At 39.5% G+C, this 8,588-nt stretch overlaps 1 pseudogene; it reads left to right on the plus strand.

The window, feature by feature from the left end:
• Positions 1 to 1,283: 1,283 nt before the first annotated feature.
• LOC122646080 lies at positions 1,284 to 2,633 on the plus strand (annotated as a pseudogene).
• The last annotated feature ends 5,955 nt before the right edge of the window (positions 2,634 to 8,588 follow it).

Raw genomic sequence — 8,588 nt, forward strand, 5'->3', positions numbered from 1 at the left:
CTGGGTTTGTTGTGATCCTTGTGATCCTCGATCTATAATCTTTGGTTGGAAAGGAACTTCAGCAGATTTTTTCTATGTGCATTCAAGGAGTATCTAGGTGTGAAAAAAAAAATTTTGAGGCAGAAGTTTCTGCATTAATTAGAGAATTGCAGTACACCAAGGATCTGGGATTCTCTGCCATCTCCCTTGGTTTTTAGGATCCAGATTCTCTACGGTGCACTGCCCGTAGCGGCCTGAGCCATGCGCGCAAAGATCGCCTTACCCCTGTCCAAACGCTTTGGCCGAACGGAGGTAAGGCGGTCATTGCACGCACGGCCCAGTCTGCGCCGCACAGACCGCTATGGACAGCTGCACCGTAGACGATCTGAATTGTGGTTTTTATGGCAAGATTGGCTCGCTCTACAACCTTATTTGACTGCTATTAGGCTGAACATTTCCCATTGTCTCAGGAAATCTAATCCTATTGCGGATTTTTTTATCAAATGAAGCTGCAAAATCTAGAATATCAGATTTAGTATATGATTTTCCTTTCCATATAAAAGATGAGATCGGAAGAGATACTCTAGGAATGCCCAAATATCTGTTTTTAAGGGAAAAAATCTTGTCACCAAATGTATTGCAACCATGACAATTAATTCTGCCACGTGGAAAAATTATATGGTAAATCTGTCTTCCCAAATATTTTCTGTAGAGGATCAAGATCCAAAAGGATCCTCTGCAGCACCCTGTCCGGGCTGCACGTGCAGCGCCGGACATAGCGAGGTGTGAAAAGACCGCATCACCCCCGGTCGGGCAGGGGTAAGGCGGTCTCTTCACGCCTCGCTGTGTCTGGCGCTGCACATGCAGCCCGGGCAGGGTGCTGCACAGGAGCCAAAGATGGGTTCTCTAGGCCACAAAATCATTGGTTCCTTTACCTCTGCCCAAGCGCCTTGCCCGAGTGGGGGTAAGGCGGTCATTGCACACCGCCTTGTATCTGTACATGCAGCGCAGGCCGTTGGGGCAGTTACGCCGTAAAAGATCTGGATCCGAATACCAAACTACTACTAAAGGTAGACCAATTCAACCCCTACATGTGGTAGAAAATACTTTACTATTTTGGAAGCTCTCCAATCGTCATTAGTGATGAAAATCCTCTTCTCTAATTCAATCTACATGACCCATGAAGCTTTAACCTGAGAACCAATACATACAAGAAGCAAGACACATGGAGGAGGAAGATGAGGAGAGCAGCGTGAAGATGAGCTAATCTTCTGTCCACAATATATATAGATGATAAGATCTTCCAAAACTATTCAATCTCAGACACTAAGACATGGAGAAAGTAGCAGAAGTTATCCCAGAGGTAGTCTTGAGCTCTGGACATAAAATGCCATTAATAGGTTTGGGGACAGCAGCCTTCCCTGTTCCTCCAAATCTCACTTCTCATATTGTTGAAGCCATTAAGCTCGGTTACCGACATATCGATACTGCTTCTATATATGGTACCGAAGAATTCGTCGGCCAAGCCATAGCCCAAGCACTCGAGCAAGACCTAATAAAAAGCTGTACCGATGTTTTCATTACTTCAAAGTTGTGGTGTATAGATGCAGACCATGATCTTGTCCTTCCAGCACTCAAGGAAACACTCAAGTTAGTTTCTTTAATTATCTATCTTCTAAACATATTTTCACTATATAATCTGTGATATTTTAAATAGAATTTGTTTTATTTTGTTATAGGAAACTTGGTTTAGATTATGTGGATCTCTATCTGGTGCACTGGCCTGTAAGGTTGAAACAAGGAGCAGGTTTCCCTCCTCAGAAGGAAGACATTCTTCAATTTGATATGAAAGGGACTTGGGAAGCCATGGAAGAGTGTTGCAGGCTTGGCTTAGCAAAGTCTATTGGTGTTAGCAACTTCTCCTGCAAGAAGCTCTCCCAACTTCTAACTTTTGCCACCATCCCTCCGGCGGTGAATCAGGTATACATACCATCATCACATACCTGTAAGTCTCCACATAGGGCTACTTACATTCGATGTGGGATTATTACTTCTTTCTTCCACGTGGAACCCTAACAGATATGAGAGATGGTTTTAATCTTAAAATAGCAACTGTGATGATATGTGGTGACTAAATGAAATTTGAAATATGAACTTTTTAGGTTGAAATGAATCCTACATGGCAGCAGAAGAAGCTGAGGGAATTATGCAATGAGAAAGGAATCCATGTCAGTGCCTAGTCTCCTCTGGCATCATATGGAAGTGCATGGGGTTCATCTGTGGTGATGGAAAATCCAATCCTCAAAGAATTTTCCCTGTCTAAGGGAAAAAACGTGGCACAGGTATTAATTAAAAGGAATGAGGTTTCAGTAGTTCTTGAAATTCTTTTTTTTTGTTTAATTAAACATTATTACTGTTTTGACAAATTTCATTGAGATGGACATATCAGCAAGGAGCAAGTCCAATTGTGAAGAGCTTCAACAAGGATAGGATGAAAGGGAACCTCCAAATCTTTGATTGGGAATTTACCCAGGAAGAACTGGATAAGATAAGCCAAATTCCACAAAAAAAGGGATATTCAGCAGAAATGTATGTTTCGGCAAATGGGCCTTACAAGTCTTTGGAGGAACTTTGGGATGGGGAGATCTAACCCCTTTAGGTTTGCTCCTTCTAGAGTCAAAAGGTAATTTGAGGAACAGTAATGATGAATAAAGCTCAAAATAAATTCTATAGTACTGAGTTTCTCATTCACCGAGGGGTGGGAGAGGCCGGGAATGGGTATCAAGAGGGTATTTTGGAACATATCAAAACCTTAGGATGGTGTGTGAACCGTCCTCTATGGGTGGAGGAAAACTTTGTCCAATTCTATATTAAGGCAAAAGTTGTGCACAACACCAGTTCAAAAATGAAATTACACACATCCTCACATAGTCACATATCAGTGTTCATGTGAAGGGCCGGGGTGATTTGTCATAAATGTTCCTCCCTATTGTCAGATTCCATAAAGGGTTCTCTCATTTGCTTGAAACTTCATTCGGGCAATGTAGAAAACTTTCTCCCATTTTTTTTATGGGAGAATGTTCTCTGTGCCGGGGGTGCAGGGTGCACCCAAACACATGGAGGTGGATGCAATGACCACCCTGCTCTCTGAGTGGCAGGCCCATGTGTCTGATTGCAGCCTGCGCTACGGCACAAAGAACATGAGCCATTTTTTTGTTCACATAATCTCCATATAACCTGACATATAAGTATAAAATGTTTGTAACCATGTTTTTTGTGCCCTCCCATTAGAGCATTAGAGAATATAAGACAAAAGGATTATTATGTAATCTGATCATATAATGCGACAAGGGAATTTTCAATTATGGGTCATAACACAATTCATGCCTCTTTTTTTTTTTTTTTTTTTTTTTATGGAATTCATGCCTCTTTTTACACGTGGAAAAGACAATTTTTTTTGGGTAATTTACATGGACCACCCCTGTACTTTGCCCTGATCACTACCTCCCCTCTAAGTTTAAAGATCACTTCTGTCCCCCTTTAGAGTAACTATATTACCGTAAATCAATCCAAATAATGAAAAGACAATTTTAACCTCAACCCATCCCTTTCTTTAAGTTCTGACATTGAAAAACCTGCAACTAGAATAATTCATCTTTCATAACAATAGGAACGATAGGGAATAAAAATTGTATATGCCATCACTGGTTTGCAATTACTTTTTAGTAAATATTCAACTCTACTACCAATTGGGGTGGTGGGGTACTTGAAAATAACTGAGGTGATGGTATTAGTCAACAACTAATTGGGGCTGGCTATACAAGTCTTGGTTGGCTATAAATAAGGAATCCATCTGAGTTGGAGAGAAATTCATCTCCCACCACCATGTATCATTTTGGCATCAAGAAAAAACTGAAAAATTGTTGTGATTCTTCATCGATAGCTGAACCAGCTGTTCGATCGGAGATTGTTGTGATTCTTCGTCGATGAATCCTTCATGAGTTGTGTTTACATTTTATTTTCGGGCAATTTCGATCGATAGACAAATAGATCAAAATCTATTTATGTCAAGACTGATTTGTTAGTAAGTGACTAGACAACGGTCAATGATTGAAAACAGTCAGCAGCAGTCAGATCGAAAACGGTCAATGATCGAAAACGGTCAGAAACGATCAATGACCGAAAATGGTCCGAAAACGGTCAGTAACCGGTGAACGATTAGCAAGGTGATTACAACCAACTCTCAAAGAAGTGGGTAGTTGTGAAACTATCTAGTATGCCATGAAATGGGTTCCTTTGAATTTGAAAAAACAAAGTGGGAAAGTGGTGAAGGAGATTATGTGCAGTTACGTAACCACCTACAAGTGTTTAAATTTAAATTCAAATGTGAAGTGATGGAGATGGGAAGTTACTTAACCACCTAATGACTACAAGGGATTGCCAGCCACAACTATACAAGTGATGATAGCGATGAAGAAGGGATTCACAAATCAAACAAACAAGTCTTTCATTATCAAAAAAATACAAACAAGTCTTTACTTTTATCTTTATTTTCTTTTATTCTTAGTTGTAAATGATTTCTATTCTTTTCCTTAAAAGAACCTGTTGGGGTTACTCTCCAATAGTACTATTAGATGCAATGATGCATCCTTCCAAGTCAAATTGAAGATCTCTGCAGTCCTTCATTTTACCAAAGATGTATCTGGAGAGAAAATTAATTTGATTGTTTTTTTTTTTTTTTTTTTTTCTTGTTCTTGGTATTGCAATCTTTGCATTTCTTTTGGAAAAGTCCTTGGATTACCAAGGCACTGGTAGAACTCACTCTTTGATTCAATTCATTTTGTGACATCTTCAATTCACACCGTCAATGCCGAATTTAGTGGAAACAAGTTGCAGAGTTGATTTTGAGGCTTTTTTATCCAAAGATAAAACAGTAAGTTTATCCTTGTCCAAGGGTAGTTTGGACATTTAAACAAAATTAAATTGCTTACATCATCACTTAATTGCAAACAACTAACGGATTGGACTATCTCGTAATAAACCCATTTAGGTAGAGGAGGTCCAAGTGCTCTTTAAACTTAGAGGGGGGTCATGAGTCATGACTCGTGAGTATTGGGCAAAGTACAGGGGTGGTCCCTGAAAATTACCCCCCCCCCCGGGCATTCTTTTTTTGTAATAACGAAGAAGGCAAATTATTTATGGTGATAGTATAACCAACCATAATTATACAAAACAATAATCTTTTCTTAATTAAGAAAGGATTTGTTCTATTTCTAAACTTCTAAATTTCCTTATTTTCTTGGGTAGGAAATTTTGGAAAGATCAAACGGTCTGATTTTAATATAATAGTTAGTACGTTTATGTATTATATCTAAACGTATCAATTGATCGACCAATTAATCTTCTACGGTTTTTTTTCTCAAAAACACAAAATCGAATTTTGCTCGTCTCTAGGGAGCCCAGCACGCCCAAGGTGCTGTCAGCCGTTGAGTTGTGCCGCACATATCCCTAGGCGTGTGCTGAGATGTGTGCAACACAATTCAACCGTTAGATGCACCCTGGGCACACGCTTCCCTGGAGATGATCCTGATCCCACAAAATACATCATGGACTTTATAGCGTCATTTACTAAAGGATTAATCTATTTGTAAATTGGTTACAACAGACTTTTGTAACTTCTTTAGACTATGTTTAGTTGGCAAGAAATGGATAGAAAAGAAAAGAAAAAATTCAAATTTTGATATGGGATTCCAATCTTTTGTCGAGATCGATTTTCTAATTTTGATTGGAGGATAGTTAATGAGAAGCTTCAAATAGACAATGCGCTATCTGTTATATGTGTCCATCAAGCTTCAAGATGTGAGCTATGTTCATGCCACATGGAATCACTAGTCCATTTATTTTTCGATTTTATCTCTGAAAAGGGATGGAAAGCTGGGTTGGTTGTGATCGTCTATAATCTTTGGTTGGAAAGGAATTTCCGCAGATTTGAGGATAGAAGGAGATCGCATGACATTGTCTTCAAATGATATGGTAGGATATGCATGATTTCGGCTCTAAATTAAAGGGATCAGTTTCCTCTGTAGCTGACCTAGTATGCTTATCTAAATTGGTTCTAAACCAGTATTATCTTATACAAAGATGAATATTGATGGTTGTTTGTTTGGCAACCCAGTGGATTGGGCTCCTCTCCTTGGAGGGCATCACCCAATGAGTGCCCAATGAGGCATCCAACGGCTGGACTGTGCCGCATACATCCGACGTGTGCCCAATCAATCATCGGGATGTGTGCGGCACAGCCCAACCATTGGATGCCTCATTGGGCACTCATTGGACGATGCCCTCCAAAGAGAGGAGCCAAATCCAAAAGAGTGGGTGCAAGACGTGTTTTTAGAGATTACCAGGGGAAGGTTCTATGTGCATTCAATGAGTATCTATGAGTGAAAACAAAATTTGATACAAATTTTCCGTGTTAATTAGAGGATTGTAGTACGTCAAGGATATAAGATTCTCTGACATCTGGATTAAGTATGGATTTTTGCGGCAATCTTAGTGGAAGGTTTTTTTTTTTTTTTTTTTTTTGATGGGTAATATCAATTTTTTTTGCCAAAGAAAAAGGAAAAACAATTTACAAAGACAAAGGGGATACTCCCTAAGCCACTCGAAGATAGACCTTACAAGAGGTATTGAACCCCAAGACAAGAAAAACACCTCCAAGGGAACAAAAAAAGACCCATAATGATCCAAAACAAGGAGAGCCCCAAGAGGGGACAAGCCAAATAACTATAGGGAGTGAGAGACTATCTTGATACTATCTTGAGGATCAAATTGGCTGAATAGCCCATTTCTGTTCAAGGTATTGATTCCTAGGGGTATTGGGCCCCTTGAGAATGATAGTCTGACAATGTTCCTCCATATCCGAGCGAATGTTTTTAACAATGATTAGACTAGTACTAGTCTTATTCCGAAAGATACAAAAATTCATTTTCTTCCAAATGTAATCTATAGTACGGCAAAATGCTAGCTTGGCAATGCAACCTATAAGATCTCCCATGAAATAGCTCTCCATCCACTTAGCCTACTCCAATTCTAGACTAGTCCCAGGCACCTCGAAGGGTAGCATAACCTAAGAATCACTCTCCATATTTGGGAGGTAAATGGGCATTCAAAGAATAGATGGTCTCTAGTTTCCAATCCCGCCCACAAAAACAACCAAAATGATCCCTAACCCAATGAGTTCCACTGAAGTAGCAGGACCTTGACTCAGGAATCTAATCCTATTAAAGGGCGTACCCAGTGCACGAAGCTCCCGCCATTGTGGGATCTAGGGAGGGTCATAATGTACACAGCTTTAACCCTGCTTTCATGAAAAGGCTGTTTCCAGACTTGAACCCATGATCACTTGGTCACAATGGAGCAACCTTACCACTGCACCAAGGCCCACTCTTAGGGAATCTAATCCTATCGTGGATTTTTTTATTGAATGAAACTGCAAAATCTGGAATATCAGATTTAGTTTATGATATTCCTTTCCATGTAAAGGATGAGATCAGAAGAGATACTTTAGGAATGCCCAAATATCGTTTTGCTATTTAGATTTTAGTCTTTTGTGGTTGGTCGGGTCCTGTTGGTGGTAGTGCCGAAGGTGGGGTCCAGCCTTCCCTCTTTTGTTCTTGTATTACCCGAGTATGCCACGCTTATTCTTTGTAGTATATTTTCTACTTTTAATACATTCTTTTCTAATCTTTACCCCAAAATTTTTTTTTTTTTTTTTTTATTTAAAAAGAAGAACAAAAAAAAAGAAACAGAAGGGAATTAGTTGGCTAAAGAATTTCTTAATTTTCAAACAATGAGTTTTTAGTTAAAATAACAAAGAGGGAAAACTTAATTTGTTGTCACCAAATGCATTGCAACCATCATGATTCATGACAACTAATTCTGCCATGTGGGAAAATTATGTGATAAATCCAACCATTGGATAAACAACCATTTCTTCGGCTCTTCCCAAATATTTTGGGTAGAGTCAAGATGGGCTCTCTCAAGCTCTTGGCCACAAAATCATTGATTGGTTCCTTTCCCTCCATGGGTACATGAGGTCTCTGATAAAGGCATACCAAATCCAGCGCGGATGCTGTCCTTGTACAAGTACCGTCCAAGGTCTTCTAGGATCACTCACATGTAATCCACTGTGAGATCCACAAGAGAAGTGGATTCCATGTGAGTGGCCCTGGAAAGACCTTGGACGGTACTTGTACAAGGATAGGATCCGGTCTCGATCAAATCAACCCAACATGTGGCAGAAAATACAACACCGTTATGAAAGCTCTCCAATTGTCATTGATGATGAAAATTCTCTTCTAAATCAATAAGACAATTAAGGAATTTTCTTTCTAGATATAAAGTTTGACATGCATTCATATACGATAGACATGACCCATGCTTGCTTGACCCTGAGCACCAATTCATGCAAGAAGCATGGCGGCTAAGACAATATCACTAGAAATGTGGTTCTTAATTTGTGGCACAAGCACATAAAATAAGAGAGCAGCGTGCAGGTGATCAAGCTAATCTTCTGTCCACTATATATATAGATGATTTAACACAAACGT

This window comes from Telopea speciosissima, chromosome 11 (genome assembly GCF_018873765.1).
Source record: "Telopea speciosissima isolate NSW1024214 ecotype Mountain lineage chromosome 11, Tspe_v1, whole genome shotgun sequence".
In the NCBI taxonomy this organism is placed as follows: Eukaryota; Viridiplantae; Streptophyta; class Magnoliopsida; order Proteales; family Proteaceae; genus Telopea; species Telopea speciosissima.